This window comes from Taudactylus pleione, unplaced genomic scaffold, assembly GCF_031769625.1.
Source record: "Taudactylus pleione unplaced genomic scaffold, aTauple2 ptg000207l, whole genome shotgun sequence".
Lineage (NCBI taxonomy): Eukaryota > Metazoa > Chordata > Amphibia > Anura > Myobatrachidae > Taudactylus > Taudactylus pleione.
Window position 1 is genome coordinate 1,480,390 of NW_028284609.1, and position 26,953 is coordinate 1,507,342.

At 42.7% G+C, this 26,953-nt stretch overlaps 1 long non-coding RNA gene across 1 annotated transcript in view; it reads right to left on the reverse strand.

The window, feature by feature from the left end:
• Nucleotides 1-1,990: 1,990 nt before the first annotated feature.
• The window catches only part of LOC148517847 (uncharacterized), a 75,976-nt gene continuing 51,013 nt past the window's right edge, over nucleotides 1,991-26,953 (reverse strand). The window contains exon 3 of the long non-coding RNA XR_015879247.1: nucleotides 1,991-3,395. This is a non-coding gene — a long non-coding RNA (uncharacterized LOC148517847). The remainder of the gene's footprint in view (nucleotides 3,396-26,953) is intronic.

Genomic DNA, 26,953 nt, shown 5'->3' on the forward strand with positions numbered 1-26,953 from the left:
CAGTAGCTGTGACAGGTGGCTCTGAACAAACACTGCTGGATCTATTAATCCAAATAATCTCTCGCAGAAGACAAAAATAGAAAAAACATTACATCTTCTAGAATGGAGAATAATATTCCCTTTTAAACCCTGACTTTCTTGTATTTTAATGCTATAATTACCCCCCTCCCCCTTATCAAACAGACCTCTTATCTATGGGATGACCCAAATTATTCCCCTTTCCTTCTGTCCCCAGTATGCTTGCAGGAATCTTCCTGCAATTTGTCCCTCTCATTGCACGCTATGTACGGTTTCCACAGTGACAACATATCCATGTAACGTATTGTACTCTATCAAACTACCACATCTCTGAGTATCGCAGTTGAACACTGTTCAGTGTGTTCCCCATCAAAATCAAAAATCCCAAGGCTTCACACATTCCTATCTTTGAGCCTATAGGGTAAATTTACTAAAGTGAGTTTTTAGAAGTGGAGATGTTGCCCGTAGCAACCAGATTCTACTTAACATTTAATTAGCACCTTCTAGAAGATAATAGCTACAATATAATTGGTTGCTATGGGCAACATCTCCACTTCTAAAATCTCTCACTTTAGTAAATTTACTCCTATGAGTTTATGCAGTAACAGTCCTATAGCTCCATATACAGTCCTATGGACAACATAATCAGTTAAGTCCTACCATAAACAGCCCTATACAGATAAACATCTTTCTATCTACCACAATACCATTCCAACCAGGTGTAACTCTCTGCACTACATTATAAACATTCATGCAAACTACATAGTTTGCTAACCAGTTTATCAGACTTTTTTTTGTGTATGTCTGGATTCAGTCCTCCCTCAATGTAGGTCTGTCTTCCCATTTTATTTGCCTCTGTCTCCATTTTGATTTGTGTACAGTACCTACCCTTATTCTTTATGTGAGCATCCATGTCTCCTCTTCAGAGCCGTAACTAGACTTTTTGGTCCCCTGTGCCAGAAAGAGCATTGCCCCCCCTAATTTTCCAAAGGGTCATAATGCACCCAAAAAGGGCCATGGCTTCATGGGGATGGGCCAGGGAAGAGATAGGAGAGACCAGGAGATGCTGTGGATGAAATAAGAAGAAGCTACAAGTGAGAATGATAATAAACAGAAATTTTACAGGGCCAAACAGCGCCCCTTGAACTATGGTGCCCTGTGCGATGGCACCGGCCGCACTACCCCAGCTACGGCCCTGCTGCTCTTTGTATGTGTCTGTCCCTTTCTGTGTCCCTCTGTGTGTGCCTATAATTATGTACATATCTATCCCCCCATCTGTCACTCTTTCCCCCTTCCATATGGTTGCCTCCATTTGTATTTGTGGGTCTCTATCTTCGCATTGTGGCTGCCTGTCAATTCTTTCTCCCCTTTCTGTGTCTGTGTCTTTCTTGATCTCTCTAATATCAGTCCCCTTTCTTCTACCACACCCCCCCCACATTTCCCATGTCCTTCTTTACCCACTATTTTCCTCATCTCCTCATGGCACCCTCTTCTTCCACTTCATACTTTACCTACCTACTCTTCTTCTTTCTGATTGATTTTAATTAGCAGCCTGATAACTTAATCAGTGTGGACGAGCCTGAGAATGGCAGATAAGCATGAGCCGTCATTTTTGCCCTATAACCCTGCTATTGGTAACTCTTTTGGAGGTAAGACTCCCTGACTTTCACCAACAAAGTCTTCTCCATGCGAATTGTACATGTATTATGGCAGAACTTATACTACCACAATATCTATTCTATTAATAGATATCTATTCTAGATTACCTGAACATCATAAATGTTTTGTACATATTTTTTTTGAAATTTGTGAATTTTATTTATAAAACTTTAAATATAAAAATACTAAATATATAAAAAAGAGCGCATTCTTCAGATCATTGACCCCAGCAATATTTTGAGCAAGATGACACATTTTATGCAATTTATTCAGAGTAAGGTACAGTCTATGAAGCAAACTGACAAGCATCTCACTGTGGTAGTTAGTACACTTAGAAATATGAAATGATTTACTATAAATACATTCCCATTCAGAAGTAAAAGTGCAATGTAAGTTGGACTCCCAACATAGTTGTATGGTAGATTTATTAGAAATCACAGGTTACATATATTGGTGATATCAGCGTCTGGCCTCAGACCAGCCATGGGCCTAACCCCCAGAAGTTATAAGAGCCATGGGCCTAGTGGCCACAATTACCACAGCAACAGCCCTAATTCCAGACTCTCTGGTGGTCTGTAGATATGTGTAGAGGGCCCACAGGCACCTACCAAATCTAGCTGGGCTGCAGTAACCTCTCCACCCAAGACTTGATTGAAGAGTGTACGTCAGTGGCTTCACGTGGCAGGCAAGCAAAACAATGTTCATTATTCTCTTTTGCAAATGTATCTCCTGCCATTCCAGAACTCCCATACTGCTCATGGTCTTTATCCCATAGTCTCACAGACATACAGTATCTCCTCCTTGCTTTATACAGTCAGCCTCCTGTTGGATCTCACTGGTGATCCTCATTTCTTGACCACTCCCACTGGTCAGAGATGTTCCCTCTCTCGGCATCTAATATAATAATCCATGAAGGTGCTGAGACATAATGCTCTGAGCCATGATTAGTACACCACAGCAGCTCCAGTGTGGCTCCCAGCATGCAAAAGAATGAGGCATGATTGGCTGAACTTGAATTCCTCAGGATTCTGGCTCACAACACAGTTTACCAGCACTGGAGAACTATACTCCATTGCTCCAGATAAGTCTCAAAGGTGAAGGAGACAGGACAAAATAAATGCTTTAAAAAGGTAGGTGGTCTTCAGTCAATGACACTACATTTATCAGTGCCCTTTGGCTCTTCAATGCTTTGGAGCTACAAAGCACAGCATGTCCTTCCAGCTTGCAGGCTGGAACTTGTTATTTAAAACCAGTTGAGAACCACAGGTTACACTGGTATACAATCCAATGCATGCATTGTATTTGCCAAAATGCTGCTTTCCCTGAACACTCATGTCAATCATAGGCTGGACATATGTTCTTCGGCAGCTGGCCATATTCTCCAATAGCATTGCACACTTTATTTTATGTGCCCCTTCCATTGCATTCCCACGGTGGACCCCTTCATGCACCAGCTGGGTTCTCTTCACATCAAATTGCTCCCACATGCTACTCACTTCCTTGGTGCATTTCAGTACTGGGAAAGGTACACCCATAGAATGAGCTTAGTTTGTGCATCAAGGTTTATGCTATACCTCTTGTCCTTGACAGTCATCACACCCTCATAAATACCGGTACCACAGACTGCTTTATTCCCAGATTAATAGCCTCATTCTCATGGATCTCTCTCCCGCCATGCATTTATTGTGCTATTACCTCTTTTTCAGGTGTTTAATGTCCTAGAATCAAACAGAATTGTGAGTTAATTTGCCAAAAGATTCACAAGTGATTTCAGCCAATGTAACCATATAGAGTTAGGAGTGATGACAGCCCACTTATCATAGGATTTTTGTCACCCGGAACAAGGCAGTAATTTGGACCTTCCCTGATGTTTGACACGCAGCCCCGCCCCTTGGTGAGCATATTTTTGGGGTGAAGCTGCACGTCATTTCTACAGCTTCGGGAACTGTGGGGCAGCCCCACCCTCTCTTGTCACAGTGCGGATGACGAGCGCATGCGCGACAGAGTACCCAATGAAGCTCCTCCCAGCCTGCAGGACACTGTGGGCTGCAGGTGGTACAATGTCCTAAAAGTGGGACTGTCCCTCTGTAATTGGGCGGTATGCAAAAAAATATAATATATATATATTTATTATATTCCGTTATTGAAAAATGTCAGCAACGAAGAAACACCATTGCTAACAAATTTCAATAAAGTTTTTTTTTCTATTACACAAACTGGAGTGCAGCCAGATTTTGAAATCTATATACGAGGGCTGATTGAAAAGTAATGAGACTGATGTTTTATTCAGAATGAGATGACTACACAGGATCTGAACATTTTTCATTTTCAAAGTAGTGTCCTTCACATTTGATACATTTTTTGCAGCATTTCAACAACGATTCATAGACGTGCAGTAGATTGCTTCGCGGTGCTACAAAAATGATTTTTTTTACTTTTGTTTTTTTCTAAGGGGGCATGGCCACGCCTCCCACAATTAGGCCACACCCCGTCACCTGGACCCAGCGCTGCTGTCGGCGGCCCTGGTCACAATATGCTGAAACCATTCAAAAGAGATGCATAGTAAAGCCGAAAGTTTGATAAAGTTAACCTTCTGTCACTTTGCAACATATCCACGGCTTTGGCAATGTTGACATTTGTAACCGTGGTGGATGTCTCCCAGAAGGCGCTTCATCAGTCAGTCATGTATTACCCTCTTTGAAGTGCTTCCACCACAGAAATACTGCAGCACAGCTAATTGTTTCTGAACAGTATGCTTGCCATAACATTTCACGAGTATCATTTCAGCTTTTTCCAAGTTTAACACAAAATTCAATCACACATCTCTGACGTAAGCTCAGACACGCCTTCCTCATTTACTATGACTAAACAAACTAAGATCTTCCACTCGCTGTGAGCAAACAAAGACTACTACGGCAGTCCAACCACAGGTTCAGACTAGAGATGAGCGGGCCCGGTTCTCAGGGAACCGAGCCCACCCGAACGTCGAGATTTTGCCTCGAGCGGCCATTTTACAAGGTCCCAATGAATTCAATGGGTTTGCCGCTGATTGGCTTAGAGAGCCATCTATCACAGCTCTCAGCCAATAAGCACTTGCCTGTAGACTTCAATGGACATAGGAAATGGAAGATAGATGCCGCACCTCCCCCCGCACTGACACTGCTGCCAATACTGCCAGCACCCCCGCATTGCCGACACCGCAGTCACCCTGCACTGAGGAGACTGCCAGCACCCTCGCACTGCCGGCACCCATGCACTGAGGACACTGCAGGCACCCCTGCACTGCCAGCACCCTCCCACTGAGGACACCACCAGCACCCACGCACTGAGGACACCCCTTGTACCCCTGCACTGCCGACACCATCAGAAACCGCACACTGAGGACATCGCCAGCACCGCTGCACTGCCAAAACCATTGGCACCCTGCACTGAGGACACTGCAGCCCCTCGTACTGAGGATGCTGCCGGTACCCCCACACTGCTGACACCCCCTCACTGAGGACACCGCTGGCACCTCCACATTGAGGACACCGCCAGGACACCCTCATTCTGCTGCCCCCTGCACTGCCGACACTCCCACACCAAGGACATCACCAACAACCCCACACTGCCGACACCACCAACATCTGCGCACTGAGGACACCACCGGCATCGCTGCACTGCTGACACAATAAGTGCACTATTGTTATATCCAACCCACATTGTATCCCGCACTATATCAGACCTGCAGTGTATCCAATAAACTATAAACAGACAGCACTGATGAGGTGATCATTTATCATAAATAATGAGAAAATATGCCCATATGTATAATAAAATGAAATGACATTTATTGAACATTGAATTGCATTCTAACACTTACTGTATGGTCCTGAAATATATGTAAAAAAAATATTCACATTTGTGAATACAATCTTCATACAAATCTACATATACATATATATATATATATATATATATATATATTTTATAGTATATAGTATCGTATAGCATCCTAACATACCCTGATTCTGTGAGGACATTTGCATTAGCCAGTAAACATTTTGAGATTGGTACTGTACATTTTAAAACTTAACTAACCTAACCAAATTATTATTAATTTTACAGTTTAGTGAATAACTGCATTTCTTTTCCTGTCATCATGAAGCAATATGTACAGTATGGCTGTTGTATAATATTCCTTTACACAGAAAAGTAGGTCAGGCAGAGTTACATTTCCTTGGGTGCTTATTATATTTGAGAAACAGCAAGGCAAGGATACTTCCAGTGATGAGAATTTGATCTTCTTAACAAGTGAAGTAGTTCAAAAACTGTGAATATCATGAAAGTCTTGTAAAATGTTTGCATTTATCAAAATCCATTAAGTAAAAAGTTCAGGTTGTGGAAAAAAAATGAAACTGCAAAAGGCATGTTGTTAAAAAAAATAAATATATAATTAAAAATCCATTGGACACGGATTTAAATAAAAACAAAACACTGTCATAGTCAAGGTGGCAACTCATCTTAACTACCTAACTATTCTTTGAGATTCTGTTGATATCCTTCATAGAATGCATAAAACAATTAGACGCTGACTCAGATCACCATCGCAACCAATGTTCGCGATGGCTGCTCAATTGGCCGGTACCTGGTCACTTATGAGGTCAGGAAATCTGAATCCACTGATACAGACCCTGGCCTCTTCCCTTCCAGAAAATGGGGGTGAAATGCCCCCATTTCCCAAACTGGTAGCTTTCCACATACTTGCTCTGCCCCTCAAATGCCGCAGCATGTCAATCATGCTGAGGCTAGGGGTGACTATGAGCGAGATCGCAGTACTTGTTCTGCGCAGACCAATAAACATCGGAGATGTACACTAACCATCAGGTTAGCGTACATCTCTGAATCAAGCCCAAAGTATTAAAAACTGTTCTGCCAAATATCTGACCTGAAGTATTCCCAGTTCATGCAAGTGATGTGCAGTGAGGTAAATGGCTGGGGAGACACTGGCTAGTATCAGAGCCAGACTTACAGATACATATATGAACCTGAGAGTTCATGTGGGCATTATACAAAGGTGCAGCAGTATATAGTGCTGGAAATTTGGTGAGTTTTGATCAGGGATGTGTGTAAAATGTAGACAGGGGAGGCAGTGCCTCACCTACCATTCACTTTTTACTCCATAGTTTTGACTATAAAATTATTTGTATAATACAAACAAGATATTTATAATATTTTCTTTCATTATTTCTTTAATAATCATTTTTATAGTCAAAACTCTGGTGTATACTCAAGTTTGACAGGAAAGGCTCTGCCTCACCTGACCGAATATCATATAAATAAATTACAATGGGGGGTACAAACACTAGGAAATGCAGCACTGCCCAGAGCATCCTGTGGATGCTGCAAGTGACTGCAGGAGGCCTGCAAGGCACCCTGCTAGCCAATAGCAAGGGCCATGGGGCAGCGACTGTGCTGCTTCTAGGGACCTCTACCCTGTGCCCTGGCTGATCACATCAATCAATGCCCAAAGCAGCCAAAATCTAGTTCAAGAGGGACTAGATGTGAGAAGCATATGGCTGCCTTCCATCGATTGATAGAATGCTTTCTTTAACAGGAATGTCCATTGCTACAGTGTTTCCTTGTCAATCACCTTTAATTGGTCAATCTCCAAAAAGCAACCTAATTATCTGTCTGTACTCTATCTACACAGGCAAATATTTGAGCTTAGTATTGCAAGAATCCCATTTTTCTGTAGAATATATTATGTTTTATCTAAAACAAATGTCAATTTTGTCTTCTTGTAATATGCTTACTGTATTCTGTCTTTTTGATACAGTACATAGCTAAAATGGATAATTTATTACGAAAAAAAAAAAAAAACCCACACCTGTCTTCCTGTAAAAAAAACCCACACCTGTCTTCCTGTAAAAAAAACCCACACCTGTCTTCCTGTAAATAAAACCCACACCTGTCTTCCTGTAAATAAAACCCACACCTGTCTTCCTGTAAATGTATAGGGAGAAGTCCAAATGCTTAAAACAAAGAAAATGTATAGTGCACATTTAATGATTGCTTGTTTTCTATCTGTGCTCAATAAATGTTGGCCTACAGTATTTTACAGAATAGGTGACTCATCAGATGACATAAATGCATGGGATAGTAATAATGCATTTCAAGGATTAAGAGTAATAGGAAAATGGGCTGATTAGATCGATTAATGGCGCTTTGAAGTCATCTAGTAGAGACTTTGGAGAAGCCCCTGCTGATCACACACACTTCAGATTGAATTTGACTGTAAATTAAAAATGCAGAGTGGCCCAATATTATAGTATAGACAAATAGGACTGTAATACAGTGAAATAGAAAATTCCTTGATGATAGGTTGCTCTTGGTAAGATAAGAATGCATCCTTTATAACGTTGGGCTTCTCCCATGCTTTGCAGCATTGTATTAAGGGTCTCAAAGACTTAAAGCAGAAAGCAGTAAAGAGGCAATATTGACCATATCACCCTACTACAACTCTCTCAATAAAAATCCAATAGTACCTCCATAAACATTATATTACAGTGTATTTTTAAAGCAGAGTTGATCTTCTCTTGCATCAGAAGTTACACAAAATGTTTTATATTTCTAAGAGGTGAAAAGGGGAAGGTAGTAGGGGAAGCTTTCTGTGCCATATCCATACTGGACCACCCTTTTTCTCGTTTCATTCACCTAAAGCCACAAAATACAAAGTACTAGAGCAAATAGAATGCAGTACAGAATGATTAGGCCAAAATGAGTAGGCTATATAAGGAATGTAATATGGGAAATGTATTAAATATAGAGTTATCCTTGGAAATATATATAGTACATGATCCCACACACAAAATGGTTGGGTCTGTTGACCTTTCCTAGGCATATGTGACATTCAAATATGCAAACTATATGTGCATTGCCTTTAATACCTTAAGGCTTGGAAGTGCATTAGTCATGGTCTACGAAGACCTACAAAGGGAGGTGATAGCTAGTGAAAAAAATCCAAGAACAAAACTGAACATAAACTATGCAGAAGGCCGAAGCAAAGAAGAACAACTTAACCTTTATTTCAATTTGCATTTTGTTATTGTTCCATTAGGAATGGCCATACTGTATGTACTGCAATTGGGCACCACTGTAGGAGATGTAGCCCCTGCCATAATAGTTATTAATAGCTCCAGTTTGGGTTATATCAGTCAGTAATGTCCCAAACACTAGTAATGTTTCTGTCTACATAAATGTCTCCGACCTACAGTACTATAAATAAAAGGGAATTAATGTAGACTTGGATATATATATATATATATATATATATATATATATATATATATATTGGACCAGAGTGCATTAGTAAAACTGTGTGCCACAATAAGTGAGCCAAGCACCAACTGCCAAGTACTGGGTGATAAGAGTAAAATGCACCTTGAAAAATATTTGGCCAGCTCAGCAATTGTAGTAGTCCTACAGAGAACAGTAGTTTAAGGGCTTGGTATATGCCTGGAGGTTTGGCTTTATGATGGTAGAACTAAATGCAAACATACAGAACACAATTCATAAACAATATAGTAACTGCACAGGCTATTAATAACTAACAAAGTAACATTCACCATTTAAAAGTAAGGTAGTATAAAATGATAGTGTTCATGAAGTTCATATCAAGGTACACATTGGTCACATTTCCCTTTAAAAGATCAAATGGATATAAGATTTGTTATTGAGAACCAATTATAATATCTCAGTACATGAATGTGATGAAAATTGTGCAAATGTGGATTATATAATGTGGGTTTGATTATACAATAAAATATATAGAAAATTGTTGCCAAAGAGCTATAATCTATTAAAACATCTACCACCTGACTACTATTTAGCATTCTTATGACCACAAGGAGCATCCTTGTAAAGGTCACACAATACTGTATAAATTCTTTTGATCATCACACAATACAGAAAGCATCCTAATGACTGCAAACACAATACGGAAAGTGCAGATGTGTCCTCAATCATTGTTGCGGCAGTCACGTTAAACAATGCAGAGTATCTTTGTGTGTGTTTTTTGCCGCAAATGTGATGTGAATAAGATGCACAAGCATAGTTTGCTGATTAAAATGATATGATGCATGTGTATGTTCTGTGTTCAACTGCAGCTGTATTTGTACATGAAATGCTACATTACAGTTACAGTGGCTCTTTTCCACACACATTCCGTTGTGATCAGTGGCGGGCTGTGCCGGGGGGCAGGGTGCCATATGCCCCCCGGGCCGGTAGACTTTTGCCTCAGTGAGGGCCGGTATCATATGACTGACGGCCGGGTGACAGGCAGAAAGTGCTCTCAGTCGCTCCGACTATAGCAGCATCAGAGCGGCTGGGCAGCATTCTCTGCCTGTTACCAGGCTGTCTGTCACCCTATGTAGCTTGTGGCTGCACACTGAGCAGCACTCCTTCCGAGGCCGCTCCGCTGCAGGGGCTGTGCACCTACCTCTGTGTCCTCTGTCCCTTCCCTCGGGCTCCTTCCTCTCCCCGGCTAAGGCCCCGCCCCCTCACCGGAAGGCCCCGCCCCCTCTCCTACCCTGACTGACTATATTAATCCATCACCTCCTGTCCCTGCTGAAGACCCCGCCCCCTCACCACGAGTCTCCGCCCCTTCACTGGTCTATCCTGTCTGTGTGATCTCTTCCTGTACCCTGGAGCTCCGCAGGGACCAGAGACAGAGCAGCCTTCCAGGCAGGTAAGTGCCAGTGGAGGTGTACATATTTAAATGACATTTGAGAGGGAAGGGGGGTGTTGGAATACTTATGCAATGGGGGGCTGTAGTTATTTTTATCTTTGGGGGGATGGGGGTGTTTTAATACTGTCGGTGCTGGGGGTGATGTAATAATGTGTGTGAATGTGTGGGGGGGGGTATTATTATTGTGTGTGAGGGCTACTGTATATTCATAATACCTGTGTTATATGTGGGTCACTGATGATTTCTGCATAATCTGGTGATTACTGCGTTATCTGGCAGCCATTACAACGCTCCCTGATCAGGTGGTCCCTGCGAACCTCTCTGCATTATATGGCAGTCACTGCGACACTCCCTGATCTGATGGTCCCTACGAACCTCTCTGCATTATATGGCAGTCACTGCGACACTCCCTGATCTGATGGTCCCTGCGAACCTCTCTGCATTATATGGCAGTCACTGCGATGCTCCCTAATCAGGCTGTCACTGCAACCTCTCTGCATAATAATGTCACTGCGACACTCCCTGATCTGATGGTTATTGCAAACCTCTCTGCATTATATGGCACATCACTGCGATGCTCCCAAATCTGGCTGTCACTGCAACCTCTCTGCATAATAATGTCACTGCGACACTCCCTGATCTGATGGTCCATACGAACCTCTCTGTATTATATGGCAGTCACTGCGATGCTCCCTAATCTGGCTGTCACTGCAAACCTCTCTACATTATTTAAAGCACACCCACATTAGGCACACCTTACTTACAGAGGCTATTATCATGTGTCTTTTCTCCATTGCAATGCGCTGGTGGAGAAATCGGGCCACTTACTTGTGTCTGACCCCCAGGCCAAAAGTTGCCAGCCAGCCCCTGGTTGTGATGATTTTACAGACTCAACCGCACACAGAACACATGCCGCATATCATTTTAGTCAGCAAAGTCTGCTTGTTCACATGTGTAACACGACTCCTAATGCATGGAGGCTAGATGAGGAAACATCTGTATCTCGTAACGCCCACACACTACAGGGTACCTCCTCATGATCACCACACAATACAGTGAGCATCCTAGTGAACGCCACACAATACATTGCGCATCTTCATGACCTACACATAATACATGGAGCATTCTCATGACAGGTACACAAAACAGATATCATGCTCTCCAACTACAGTATGTTATGCAATACCTTCCCCCTTTTGCCATATCATGCCTGCTTGTAATTGGTGGTGCTTTTGAACCTATACATGCTGAAGTTAATTTGATCTAAAATGACTTAATTGGCCAGTATAATTACAGTACATAGCATTTGAAAATGCAGAGGACTACCTTAATTTGGAACATTCAGTATGTCACTAGAAATTTGCTCTATTTTTTAAATGTCTCCAATGAACTTGTGCCCCCCATTTAAAAAAATACCACTCCGATCCTGCTCATCCAACAATACAACAGTTACAGTCTCTTCTTGGCCTCTTAGACCACCTATAGGGCCAAATGTAATAGGGTGAGAGTTTAGAAAATGTGAGAGTTTAGCAGTAAACTCTCACATTGTTTGAGTTATCTTCAAAATGGGAAAACATTTTTAAATCTAAAAAAACATGCAAGTTCGCTCTGTTACTTTGTTTTTGGGCTCTATTACATTGGCAAAGTTTAAAAAGTGTCAGAAACTCTCACTTTTCTAAACTCTCACCCTATTACATTTGGCCCATAGTGTTTCAGTTTTTATTCACTGTCAGGTTTCTCAATAAAGTTTTCTTCAATGCTTCACAATTAAAAAAAAAGAAAGACCAGATATCAAGGGGCGTATAGAACAGGGAATGCAAACTCAAATGCTAAATATGGAGATATAGTACAAACAAACCAAGCAAACTGAAATGCCAACTGAGTTTGAGTGATGAGGCAAGAGTCAATAGCAGGTGAGATGTGTTTCCAAAATTCCAGGGCAGCCAATAGAAAGGGTGGTCATAATATGAACAGTGGGCTAGGTCGCCCCTAGTTACTGTCACTTTGGAGCAGTATGGCCAGTGCAGGAGTCAATGTGATGTGATAGGATTATGGAGGCAGATGCAGATAGGCAGAGCTCTTGGTGCCCCCAAATTCTGTTAACCGTAGGTTGCAGCCTGATCAGCCTAATAGTTGATCAGGCCCTGACTGTAGTAATGTTGCTGTTGTGATCAATTAACATTATTATAGTATTAGCATAATTATGATGGCTTCAGACACATTCACATTCGAGCACACACAAATTATCTACTTCCAAAAAAGAAGTGCACATGCATCTCTTTGTGGTCAGCATGGGACACATTTTGCCATACTTTTTCTCTTTTCACTGTAATTATCCCATGCCATTGTTTAGCTACTTGTTATCCAGAACAACTGTTTACAGTACTGTTATATTGATCTCTAACCCATAACTCTTATCGGAGATTAACTGGATATATTTTAGAACTACTTCTGAGACTTTTAAGTTGCACAGCTTATAAACAAAAAAGTGGAGAATGGCTTATCCTCTTTTGCTGATGTGAGTATAGGTTGTAACTTGTCATAGGTCATTTATAAAAAGCTGGGCAGGGGTTTCTTGAATTAACCCCTCTTTGACCATATCAACCTGTATATTGTGAATATTACTATTTTGTTTCAATGAAAACGATTGATGATGAAAAGAAAACAGAAATGCAGAGAATGATCACAAGCAGAAAACATAAAATAGCTGGTTTAAGTGTTAACCTCAAATATGAAATTAATTTTGACTGCTTCACCTCACTCTTTTGGATCGGGATTCATCTATATTATAAATGCATATACACAAATTTTGATAGCATGATATTTTATTGCTCTCTGCCTGTCATCTTTGCCTCTATAATGACTTGCCAACATATGTCTGCTGTACGCTAATGTACAGGACACCAGTGTGCAATTTGTACACATTAATAAGAAATGCAAATTCGCTTGTGAGCTATTACAATGTCTTAATGTCACAGCTATAGAAGAATGCTTAAAAAGTCAACAACCACAAAAAATTTATAGAATGATCTTATATTTGATGTCTGATGCAAATTATGGGCCTGATTCAGTGGTGGACGCAGTGACAATGTTTGCGTAGTTGAGCAATTTTTTGCTATAGCGCATGTGCAAAAACTCTAAGAAACCCCTACAGCACATGCATACCATTGAGAATATGCAGAGATTGCGGTTACGAACAGAGGGCCTGATTCAGAGCCGGACGCTATTTGCGAACGGTCGTTCAGAAAAAGGGGCCGGCTATTTAAATTGAGTGCTCGCTCTTTGCGGTCTGATGACGCCTCTATGTCTGAGTGAGCAAACAAAACATGCGCTCGCTATTTTGTAAAGACGCCCCCTGGCCGTTCGCATCCTACGTCATCTCCGCTATTTATTAGATTAATTGAGTACATCGAAAGGCGTCTGAACTGCTCACAGTGCTTGTGGTTGGATTTTCCTACCACAATCATGCGAACAGTTCAGGCTAAGAGACAACCAAGTGACGTGGCCGATGACGCTGCTTTGTTAATTATGCACACCCTTAAAATGCCCGTTTTGACCATTTGGCACGCCTGCGTTCGGATCTCCACTCCCCGTTTTCAAGCACCTTCCCCGTTACCACCCGCAAACACCTCATCCTGTCACTCAAATTAGCAGGCACTCGCTATTTTGCGAGCGCACAATTTCCAACCGCAATGACTGCCTGGCGCATGCGCATTACGACCCATACGCATGCGCAGATGTGTGAACATCGCTCGGAGCGAATGAGCGGCCGCTTACGAGCGGCTCTGAATCAGGCCCAGAGTCACTTGCAATAGAGCTGGCATCGGAAAGCCATGGGTGTTACTGGTTGGTGTCTGGGAGGTGGCCTGAAGTGAACACAAAATAAGCCATCTCATGGGCGTATTATGGGAGTGTCAAGAGTGTGTCAGTGAATGCGGCTGCATTCTCAAACACAGAGCCGCAGCTAAAGAGGCCATGATTAGAGAAATTCAGAAGCAGGCACTGCACCAGCCTTAGGGTGTTGCAGGTGTCGATGGTCATCTCAATGGTGCATCGACGGTGGAGCGTTTAAGTTCTGTGAATGATTTCCACTGTCCCCGGACATTGAACGTGGGTGTCTCAGGGTTTACAAACCACGGCGCTTGCAATTACACAAGGGGGAGGCTGAGACCAGCATTTACATATTATCACAGCAGCAAATCCAAAAGAAGTCACAGCCGTTGTGGCATTAGGGTCCACCTCTGAATTAGGCCCTATGTCACATATACTCACTTCCTGTAAGTAACATTTTTTATTCCACTGAAGGGTTTTACAATTTTTCAAAATGACTATCTGTGTTTGTATCAGATTATTTCATAGATTCTAGACAGAAACTAGTCTGATCTGTTGACTACTTTCTCTATAATAATAATAGCAACAAAATGTTCATGTGATCTGCTTATCCTTAATTATGAATTAGGGTACACTGATTGTAGCCTACTGCCCAATAACCAATCAACTAAAGGTTGATTTTAATAGATTAATTTGAAATCAATTATAACCGATCAACATAGATGTCGTGTTTTTGGGGCTAAATCAAACATTTACTAACATTTAAAAAAACAATTCAAAATACTTTATTTTAGACATGTGCGCGGACCCCTGTGTTTTCGTTCTAATTCATCATCGCATTTTGGTACAACCACCCATTTTAATACGGATTAGTTTTTGGATTCATTTAAAGAAAAAAAAAAAAGCGATAAAAACAGCTAATTTGGACCTGTTTACATGCAATCCAAAACCAGGGTTTCGTTTCTTAAATCAGAGTTCAGAACTGACAGCAGAACCGAACTGGGTCTCGAAAGGAGTTAAACTCGAAACCTCAAAGTGATTCTCGAAACCTCAAAGTGATTACAAACTAGGACTAGATACCCCTAAGTTTGGGTGTGTTTGTATTTCAGGAAAACATAACCGCACATCTCTACTTTATTTCCTTACTATTGTGGTGACCTACAGTATGTGACATTGTGGAGAGTTGAATTCCCCCATGTGACAATGGTTTGCTACCATTTCCATCCACATAGAAAGACAATCATAGGCTTAATGGGTGCTGTTTATACATAAGAACTCTCGAGATTACTCATCACACAAATTTCTGTTTGCGAGTGACCTCATCTTAAGTAATCTACATCGGTGGTTGCACAGCCCTTGGTACGGTGTTGGTAACACTTAATACATTTTAGCATATTGATTATATCATAATCATTAAGTTTTATATTCCAGTTTTCCTTTTATTATATTTGTTTTTCATTGCTCCCAGGCATGATACACTATCCCAGGTATCCTTGTGTCCATTATCATGTTTACTTCCTGTGTCAGCTGCTGATATTATATCATACAAACAATAAAAGATAATATTTCCTTGGTTTTGAATTACAATTTGAATGACAGGATTATCATTTCATTTGACCACACTTCTGACTCCACTGCAACCTGTTAATGCAATTCTAAGATGATCACATGCTCAGGCAAACAACCAATCACATTTAACAAGGTTCCTGTAAGGTAAGGATCCTTTTGGTTTAATGCAGGTTCTTATCAAGAATCAGACCATTTTCCACACACAAATACTGGGATATCAAGCCATTTAGTCGATATACTGCAGGCCTGGCCAACGTGTGGCTCTTCCAACTGTTGTGAAACTACAAGTCCCAGCATACCCTCCCACAGATTATATGGTAAAGCATGTTGTAATTTATAGTTTCACAACAGCTGGAAAGCCACAGGATGGCCAGGCCTGATATACTGCCAGTAATTTAACCATTAATTTCAAATTGCCAATAGCAGAAATTTGGCCAAATTGTTCCACTACTAAGGTTACTCACCACTGCACTAATTCAATTTCTTCAGTCAAGGTTACTCACCACTGCACTAATTCAATTTCTTCAGTCAATAAAAAGATTCTGTGATAGTGTTGCAAGTTACAATAATTGTTTATTTTCAAATCAGTAAACGTACAAAATGGCTTCTATAAAAGATAGCCGTTATGTCACGTCTGTCTGTCATATGTAAAAGAACAATTACACTTATTGATCCACTACATGCAAGTAACTTGCTTTCTTCCACTGATATTCACTTTTATCTCTTTGTAAGCATGACAATCAAAAGGGCACTGAAAAGCACTTGAATATTGATTAAACAAACAAATCATTAAAATTGTTACTGACATTCTCTGAGCATTTATTGCCTCACAGTAGCAAGCAATGTAACCATGCTGAGCTTTTTAAAAACCATGCTTTATATTCTACTTGCCTTCAAAGTGTCCTTCCACTTAAAAAACACTGAACATTCTGTATAGTCAGGGCCGATTAAGGTTTGAGGGGGCCCTCTGGCAACAACTTTGTGGGGACCCCTATCAATATAATTGTGTACATTTATATATACATACACATACTGTAGTATTAGGCCAATGTATCTAATTGCTAACGAAGTTTTAAAAAGGATTTGCACACACAGTGAAGTCACTTGAAGTATCAGTAAAGTCCTGTGTTTTGTTTTCATATTAAAGATTTGTCAGTGTTCTAGGACCTGTTTAACCAATTAGACTACAAATCTGTCACATTGGTGTTCATTTCCTCTGCTCATTCATATATACAGGGTTAAACCCCTTAGCTTAATTTGTGAATAAAATAGTTCCTTTATCACTTGTATAACAAAGCATGCAATTTGTGATAAATTAGTGTGCTCATTTTAGAATAATTTTGTTACTATGATGTTACGGCAATAGAAATCTTTTGCAACCTCTGTTTTTTCAAACTTTCTCAGCTACAGATGTGTCCTCATACACTGTCGCTTTAGGCATACCAAACATCCCCTCCGAGCAGGGCAGTGTCTTTTGTTTGCTTAAAAAGTGTGTCTTATTCGCAGAGCCGTCACAGGGCACAATTTAGTCTTGTGCTGCCCCCTGAGTGTATGACATCATTACGTTGCTCAGAGGTGGAGTGACCAGCAACTCCAATACTTGCAGTGCTGACCGGGCATCCTCATGGTGTCAACATTTTGACACTCTGAATGTTGACATAATTAGTACATAATATTTTATTTAGTATTAACATCTTAGTGAATACCTCTGAGCATGCAATAAACGGATTGTATAACTGATAAATATAGTAGGCGCGTATATTGGTTTGGTCATCAATTTAAAAAAAATGTTTTGTGTTTAGTGGTAAGAACTGGGGGTTATATTAGATTGCCGAAATGATGTTTTCCATAGTTCAGAAAAACTTAATAGGCGTATAATTTTCAAAAAAAATTCTGCTTACATCCTGCGATTTACTCAGCGGATTTACCCAGGTACCAACTCAGGGCCTGATTCAGAGCCGGACGCTATTTGCGCTCGCTCGTTCAGAAAAAAGGGGTGGCTATTCAAATGAACCGTTCGCTCTTTGCGGTCTGTTCACGCCTCTAGGTCTGAACGAGCGTACAAAACATGCGGTAGTTTTTTGGAAAGCTACGCCCCCTGGCTGCTCGCATCCTACGTGATGTCCGCTATTTATTAGATTAATCGAGTACATCGACCAGCGTATGAACTGCTTGCTATTCTTGTGGTTGGTTTTTCCTACCGCAATCTTGCGAGCAGTTCAGACTATAAAATAACCCAGTGACATGGTCAATGACGCTGCTGTATTAATTATGCACACCCATAAAACGCCCGTTTTGACCTTTAAGCACGCCTGCGTTCGGGTCTCCACTCCCTGTTTTCAAGCACCTTCCCCTGTTACCACCTACATATGCCTCCTCCTGTCACTCAAAATAGCAGGCATTTGCTATTTAGCGAACAAATGATTTTCGGCCGCACTGACTGATTCGCGCATGCGTATTACGATCCGTACGCATGCGCAGTTGTGCAAACATCGCTCGGAACGAACGAGCGGCCGCTTACGAGCAGCTCTGAATCAGGCCCTCAGTTTCATCCTGCTCACTTTACCATATTAGCCATCTACAAACTGTATGGGAACAGCTGCAGCACAACACAAATAAAAAAAATATGTACTGTTTTTAAAGGTTTCTTTTATTTAGAATTAGTTTTGTCAGTATTTTGATTAGTGTATTGATTGTCTTTTTAGTAAGTTTTGTAATTAATTTGTTAATAAAAACTAAATAAAAAGAAAATGGTTACTACCTTTCTAGATCACACAAATGAGGGTGAGCCTGAATACGAGCTGTTAATGTTGACCACAGCTAGAGATGAAATCCCAAATATCATTGTTGTGAGGGTACTGTCTCACAGTCCCTACCAGTGTGTGTGTCAAGGATGGTTGACTACTTACTGGTACAGTATGCTGAGGGAGCATCTACTTAGTCCCTAGATAGTTATAGTTGTATGCAATTACATTTAGTGACAGTAGTTTGATCTCTCATCACAGCGCAGACCTCTTGTGCTTGGGAGGAACATAAGAGGGCATACCCAATCTGTACTTCTTATTATCTACACTTAGCAGGTGCACCAGTGCAACCAGCAACCAGCGTAGGAACCAGTTATTTATGTAGCGCTTTTCTCCTAAAGGACTCAAAGTGCTTTACATTTACAGTACAAAATAAGCTTAAACAAGGGACATTAGTGAAATGCTTGGGTGAATAGGTGAGTCTTGAGTCTATTTTTGAAGGATTCTAGAGTGGAGGCCTCTCGAACTGTGCGGGAAAGTGAGTTCCAAAAGGTTGGAGCCACAAAACTGAAAGCTCGACCCCCAGACGAATTCAGTGAGATTCTAGGTACTGTTAATAGTCCTCCGTCAACGGATCGCAGTAATTGAGTGGGACAGTAAGGAATCAGAAGCTGCTTCAGGTACCCTGGGCCATGGTCATGAAGGGCTTTGTAAGTTATTAATCCAATCTTGAGAGCAATTCGCCATCTGACAGGCAGCCAGTGAATGGAGTAGAGAATGGGTGTTATGTGGCTGGAATGGGGCTGGTTGGTTAATCGCCTGACAGCTGCATTTTGTACCATCTGCAAGCAGTGTAATTCTTTTGCTGGGAGACCGAGGTAGAGGGCGTTGCAGTAGTCTAGGCGTGATGATATAAATGCATATATATGACTTTAGGCAGATCTTCTGAGGAAATTAAGTGCTTGATTCTGGCTATGTTCCTCAAGTGAAAGAATGAGGATTTGATTGTGGTTGATTTTAAGTGTCAAGCCACTATCCAGGACAACACCAAGATTCCGCACATTTAGTGTTTTGTAATTCTGAACCCCCAAGTGTAGGTTCTGTTGGTTGGCTATGCTGTAGCCCAGTCCTGTGACCTATTATAAGAACCTCTGTTTTATCAGGGTTCAGTCGCAGCCAACTGGCACTCATCCACTCCTGAGCTCAGCTAGGCAGCCATTTAGGGTTGTTATTGAGTCCTTTGTACCTGGAGCCAAGGACAGGTACAGTTGTGTATCATCTGCATAGCAGTGGTAGACCAGGCCATGACGCCTGATTATTTCACCCAATGGTAGCATGTATACTGCAAAAAGCATGGGAGATAGTATAGAACCCTGTGGAATACCGCATGGAGGTGACACTGGTGATGAAGAGTTTACTCCAGAAGAAACTCTCTGTGACCTGCCAGCGAGAAATGATTTGAACCATCTAAGGACTGTGCCATCCAGTCCACAGAAATTTTTCAGACGCTCACTTAGAATCCCATGGTCCACAGTATCAAATGTTGCTGAGAGATCCAGAAGGATTAAGATTGAACAATCACCTCTGTCTCTTGCCATCAGAAGATCATTAAGCACACATACCAGGGCTGTTTCAGTGCTATGTCTTCTCCAGAATCCTGACTGGAATGGATTATAAATATCATGGGTAGACAGGTGGGTTTCCAGTTGCATTGCCACCACTTTCTCAATGACCTTTCCTATAAAAGGAAGGTTTGATACTGGTCTATAGTTGGTCATGCAGTCGGGGTCTAAATTAGGTTTTTTTAAGAAGTGGTCTAACAATTGCTTCCTTTAGTGGTTCTGGAAAAATGGCTGTTTGCAAAGAGCATTGAACTATTTTTGCAATTACAGGGCCAATAATGCCTATACACCCTATGAGAAGCTTGGTTGAGGCAGGGTCCACATCACAGGTGGTGGGTCGCAACATTCTGATAATTTTAGCAATGTCTTTTACATCCATTATGTCAAAGCTGTTCCAGGGAGACAGGTGGCTTACCTTGGCAGGCTTGGTAGTTTGACACTCCTTTGATGGCACTGTAGGGATTCCAGCCCGGATGGAGGAAACTTTATCTGCAAAGAATTTTGCAAACTCATTGCATCTTGACTGGGAGAGGGTTTCATCATGCTGCAGGCATGCTGGTTTGCAAAGCATCTCCACTGTACAGAAAAGCTGAGCCGGCCTACTGTTTGCTGCCTTGATCTAATTTGAAAGGAACTCTGTTTTCTTACGGGTGATTGTTGATTGATATTCTCTTATATGTTTGATTAGTGTTAACTTATCCTCTACCAGGTTAGTCTTCCTCCATCGTCTTTCAAGTCTACGCCCTCTTTTCTTGAGTTCATCAACACTATTGTCACACACTATTGTCAGAGGGAACTCAGGTCAGTAAGCAGCATGGATGCTGCGATGCTGACAGGTAATGGAAACACAGCTGCAGATGGATAGCAGGTTTGTATGCAACGGCAGCACTGTGAAGCCGGCAGGTGAGCAATACTCAATGTAGATGGAGATTAGCCATAACCCACGAAGTAGAAACAAAGTCTCAGAGGACATGAACACATGAATCCCTGGATAGTTCAAGCCTGAAGCCTTGAACTATCCAGGGATAGGAACACATTGTTCAGGGAATGGGTTGCACACAGGAACTGGTTTAAATTGGAGGTGGTCACAAGCTATTGGACTAGCAGACCAGGTGAACACACAGGTGCTTCAGTTAATCACAGAAAGGCGTCCAGAATGTTTTTTTTTTTCTGTATGTCAGCACCATTCCACAATCCAAGTCCCCTGCACTGTGCAGCATTGAAGCAAGTCCCGGAGTGTGGGGGTACTGCAGGAGACCATAGCACCTGCTCTGAATATATATGTCCTTATACACTGGATAGTGTATGTAATATAGTATTAATAATCAACACTATAGATGGTCTATAACCTTTTTTCTAGAACTCAGGCAACTGGACCACCCTCCACCCACCTGCATTTGCTTATTTGCTAGTTCTTTGTTTACAAACACTTACATTAAACTAGGTGGCTTGCTTAAGTGTATGACCTTGTTTAATCTTGTATAGTATAATACAATGCATGCATTAGCAAGATACTTGGAAATTTATATAAATTTGGATCTTCAATCAAGCTAAGAAGGCACATATAGGCTGCTGGGCATATATTGGAAGTCTAATGTGAAACACGAGCTGTGTTTATATTAGGGGTGTGCACCGGCCCCTTTTCGTGTTTTGTGTTTTAGTTTTGGATCTGGATCTTTCTTCGTGTTTTGGATCTGGATTGGTTTTGCCAAAATCACCCTTCTGTGTTTTGGGTTCTGGGTTTTGTGTTTTGGATCTGTATTTTTTTTAAAAACAGCTAAAATCACAGAATGTGTTGGTTTTTCTGGTCCTATGCTAATATTAACCTCAATAACCTTAATTTCCACTCATTTCCAGTCTATTCTGAACACCTCACAATAGTGTTTTTATGTCCAAAAGGTTGCACCGAGGTAGGTGGATGACTATGCTAAGCGACACGAGTGGGCGGCACAAACACGTGACCCATCTAGAAGTGACACTGCAGTGGCAGACAGGATGGCAGTTTGAAAAACTTGGCCACAAACTGTACATAATGCAAAGAAGAAAAAGAGGTGCAAGATGGAATTGTCCTTGGGCCCTCCCACCCACCCTTATGTTGTATAAACAGGACATGCACACTTTAACAAAGCAATCATTTCAGCGCCAGGGTCTGCCACACGACTGTGGCTGAAATGATTGGTTCGTTTGGGCCCCACAAAACAAGCTGGCAATTAATCTGTCCCTGCACAAACTGGCTCTACGGAGGCAAGATGTCGTCCTCATCCTCCTCATCCACTGATTCCTCACCCTCTTCAGTGTTGTGTACATCCTCATCCTCACAGAGTATTAACTCGTCCCCACTGGAATCCACCACCACAGGTCCCTCTGTACGTTCTGGAGGCTGGTCTCCCTGGAAGAGTTGATAATTCATTTTGATGATCATCATCTTCTCCACACCTTTTGCTGACAAGGTTCCCGGCTGCACTAAACACTCTTTCGGAGTACACAATGGAGGGGGGGCAACTCAGGTAAAATAGAGCCAGTTTGTACAAGGGCCTCCAAATTGCCTCTTTATCCTGCCAGTACAGGGACGGACTGTCTGACATACCTACTTGGATGCTGTCACCGATGTAATCCTCCACCATTCTGTCAATGGTGACAGTATCATATGTAGTGACAGTAGACAAGTCAGAAATTGTTGCAAGGTCCTTCAGTCCGGACCAGATGTCCAAACTTGGTCCTGCCTGCCCTGCATCACCGCCAGCGGGTTGCTTAGGATAGCTAAGTTTTTTCCTGGCAGCCCCAGTTGCGGGAGAAAATGAAGAAGGAGCTGTTGACTTGTCACGTTCCGCTTCAGCTGACAGTGTGTTCACCAGCAGGTCTTTGCACCTCTGCAGGCTTGTGTCAGCCGGAAAGAGAGACACCACATAGGCTTTAAACCTAGGATCGAGCACGGTGGATTGACCACCCTGGAATCCTGGCAAAGCGAATGAAGGGCTTCATCCACAAGTCCCACATGCCGAGCGGAATCGCTCCGTCTTAGCTCCTCCTTCACTTTCTCCAGCTGCTTCTGCAAAATCCTGATGAGGGGAATGACCTGACTCAAGCTGGCAGTGTCTGAACTGACTTCACGTGTGGCAAGTTCGAAGGGCTGGAGAACCTTGCACAACACGGAAATTATTCTCCACTGCGCTTGAGTCAGGTGCATACCCCCTCCTTTGCCTATGTCATAGGTGGATGTATAGGCTTGTATGGCCTTTTGCTGCTCCTCCATCCTCTGAAGCATATAGAGGGTTGAGTTCCACTGCGTCACAACCTCTTGCTTCAGGTGATGGTGGGGCAGGTTCAAGAGTGTTTGCTGGTGCTCCAGTCTTCGGCACGCAGTCGCTGAATGGCGAAAGTGGCCAGAAATTTTTCAGGCCACCCAAAGCGTCTCCTGCTCGCCCCTGACGCTTTTCAGAAAATTCTGCACCACCAAGTTTATTGTGTGAGTAAAACATGGGACGTGCTGGAATTTGCCCAGATGTAATGCCCGCACAATATTGGTGGTGTTGTCAGATATCACAAATTTCCAGGAGAGTCTAAGTGGGGTAAGCCACTGGGCGATGATTTCCCTCAGTTTCTCTAAGAGGTTGTCGGAGGTGTGCCTCTTACTGAAACCGGTGATACACAGCGTAGCCTGCCTTGGAACGAGCTGGCGTTTCTGAGATGCTGCTACTGGTGACGCTGCTGCTGTTGCTGCGTAAGGTGATACATCTACCCAGTGGGCTGTCACAGTCATATAGTCCTTAGTCTGCCCTGTTCCACTTGTCCACATGTCCGTGGTTAAGTGGACATTGGGTACAACGGCATTTTTCAGGACACTGAGGACACTTTTTCTGACGTTTCTGTACAGTCTCGGTATCGCCTGCCTAGTGAAGTGGAATCTAGACGGGATTTGGAACCGGGGACACACTACCTCCATCAATTGTCTAAATCCCACTGCACTAATGGCGGATACCGGACGCACGTCTAACACCAACATAGCAGTCAAGGCTCAGTTATACGTTTTGCTTCAGGATGACTGCTGTCGTACTTCATCCTCCTCGCTAAGGACTGTTGGAGGGTCAATTGTTTAGTAAAAGTAGTGGTGTTCCTACTTCCTCTCTGGGATGATGAATGACTCCCAGCAGCAGCAACAGCAGCAGTGGCAGCAGTAGGCGTAGCAATGCAGGATCCTCCGGAGGAATCCCGGATAGGAGAGTCAGTCATGCCAGTGACATGGCCTGCAGGACTACTTCCGATCCTGACTAAGGAGGAAATTGACAAGGAGGGAGTTGACTGTGTGGTTTGCAGGCGCTTGGATACAACAGGACAATGGGATTTAGGTGTCCCTGGACTACTTACGGTCTTAGCCAAAGTTTCTGAACTTGACAGTAACTTATTATGAACACGCTGCAGGTGCCGTATAAGGGAGGATGTTCCTAGGTGGTTAACGTCCCTACCCCTACTTATTCCACCTTTACATATGGTACATATGGCAAGACAGTTGTTGTCTGGATTTGGATAGAAATATTGCCAGACCAAAGAGGTGGAATGTTTGGTCTTCTGCCCAGGCATGACCGTGATGGGCTTTTTCATCCCACGGACAACAACTGTCTCCCCCGGAGTCTGATTTAAACAAACCACATCACCATCAGAATCCTCCTCGCCAACTTCCTCCTCAGCGCCAGCTACACCAGTATCCTCATCCTGTTGTACTTCAACAGTGACATCTTCAATTTGCATATCAGCAAGTGGACTGTGGGTGCTCCTTTCAGCACTTGCAGGGGGCGTGCAAATGGTGGAAAGAGCCATCTCTTCCCGTCCAGTGCTGGGAAGGTCAGGCATCGCAACCACCACTACACTTGGACTCTCCTTGGGGATTTGTGATATCTTCTTAGAAAGCACAGTTCTTCGCTGTGCTTTTGCCAGCTTAACTCTTGATTTTTTTAGTGGGAGGAGGGCTTCCATCGTCATGTGAAGCTGAACCACTAGTCATGAACATAGGGATTGACCTTAGCCGTTCCTTGCCACTCCGTGTCGTAAATGGCATATTGGCAAGTTTACATTTCTCTTCAGATGATTTAAATGTTTTTTTCCAGGTAATTTTCCTGAACTTTGTCATTTGGGATTGTATGTGCCCTCTACTATGACATTGGGCATCGGCCTTGGCAGACGACGTTGATGGCATGTTATCGTCTATGTCATGACTAGTGGCAGCAGCTTCAGCACTAGGAGGAAGTGGTTCTTGATCTTTCTCTATTTTATTTTTATCGGAGAAAGTTTGGTCCTCCATTTATGTTATATCGATTTGATATATACTTGCGGCTAAACACAGAAAATATTTTTTTTTTTTGCTGGAGAGTAGTGCACTTTGTGGGTTACACCACCCTTTAAGAAATGAGCCAGCCGGCTCTTTACTTATGGGACACAGGCGCACGCTTGGCACTACTTTGCTGATGCACGTGCTGCTACTGCGCACACAATTCACAAACACAGAAAATATTTTGTTATTTGGTTTGGAGTGTACTTTGGGGGTTACAGCACCCTTTAATGGTCAAGCCAGCCGGCCCTTTACTTATGACACAGGCGCACGCTTGGCACTACTTTGTTGATGCACGTGCGGCTACTGCGCACTCAATTCACAAACACAGAAAATATTTTGTTATTTGGTTTGGAGTGTACTTTGGGGGTTACAGCACCCTTTAATGGTCAAGCCAGCCGGCCCTTTACTTATGACACAGGCGCACGCTTGGCACAACTTTGTTGATGCACGTGCGGCTACTGCGCACACAAATCACAAACACAGAAAAAATATTTTTTTTTTAGCACTTGGGGGGAGCACCCCTGACGGACAGAGCACCCCCTGGACAACACTACAGCACCCCTTTAGGACTGGGACACTGCACAGGACTTTGGAGTGGACACAGCCCCTAGGACAACTGACTGCACAACACAATCCAGCCAGCCCCTATGGACTTTGAAGTAGTGGACACAGCCCCTATGGACAACAGCAGCACAGCACAACACAGCCAGCCCCTTTGGACTTTGAAGTAGTGGACACAGCCCCTATGGACAACAGCAGCACAGCGCAGCACAGCACAGCACAACACTACTCTGCACTACACTACACTACACAGCCCAGCCAGCCCTAACTCCCACCCTTCCTCTTCACTGTCCACAGCCGAGTGAGAAAATGGCGCCGACGCGGGTACCTTATATAGGATCCAAAACCCGCGAGACCCGGAAGGCGGGATGATGACGTTTTGCCTCGTTTTCAGATCCGAGTCAGGCGGGAAAAGTCGAGCCTGACTCGGATCGGCCTCGGATCGGGGGGGCTCGGGGGGGTTCGGATTTCAGAAATCCGAACCCGCTCACCCCTAGTTTATATATTGTAAATCTCACCAATATAATTGGATTTGAACACAATCCTAGACAAGATGTAGAAACTCATCATAATATTTACAGCGTCATTCACATATAGTGTTAGCTATACATTTCATTTAAATAATTTTAATACAATAAATTATATATGTGCATGTGAACTGTGGCAGCGAATTACAAATGCTAATGACCAATTCTTTAGGTATTTTAAGACCCTCGTCTCACAATTCATTGCTTCCATTCAAAAGTACTTTATTCATTTAACATTTTAATCGGTGTACATCCTCCACACTGTGCCAGGAGAGGCTGTGGGCTGCCTAGCAGCTCCTGGAGCACTGGAAAAGTCCTCAACAGGATGAGAACGAGGCGTGACACACAGTCATGCCCTCAAAATGTCT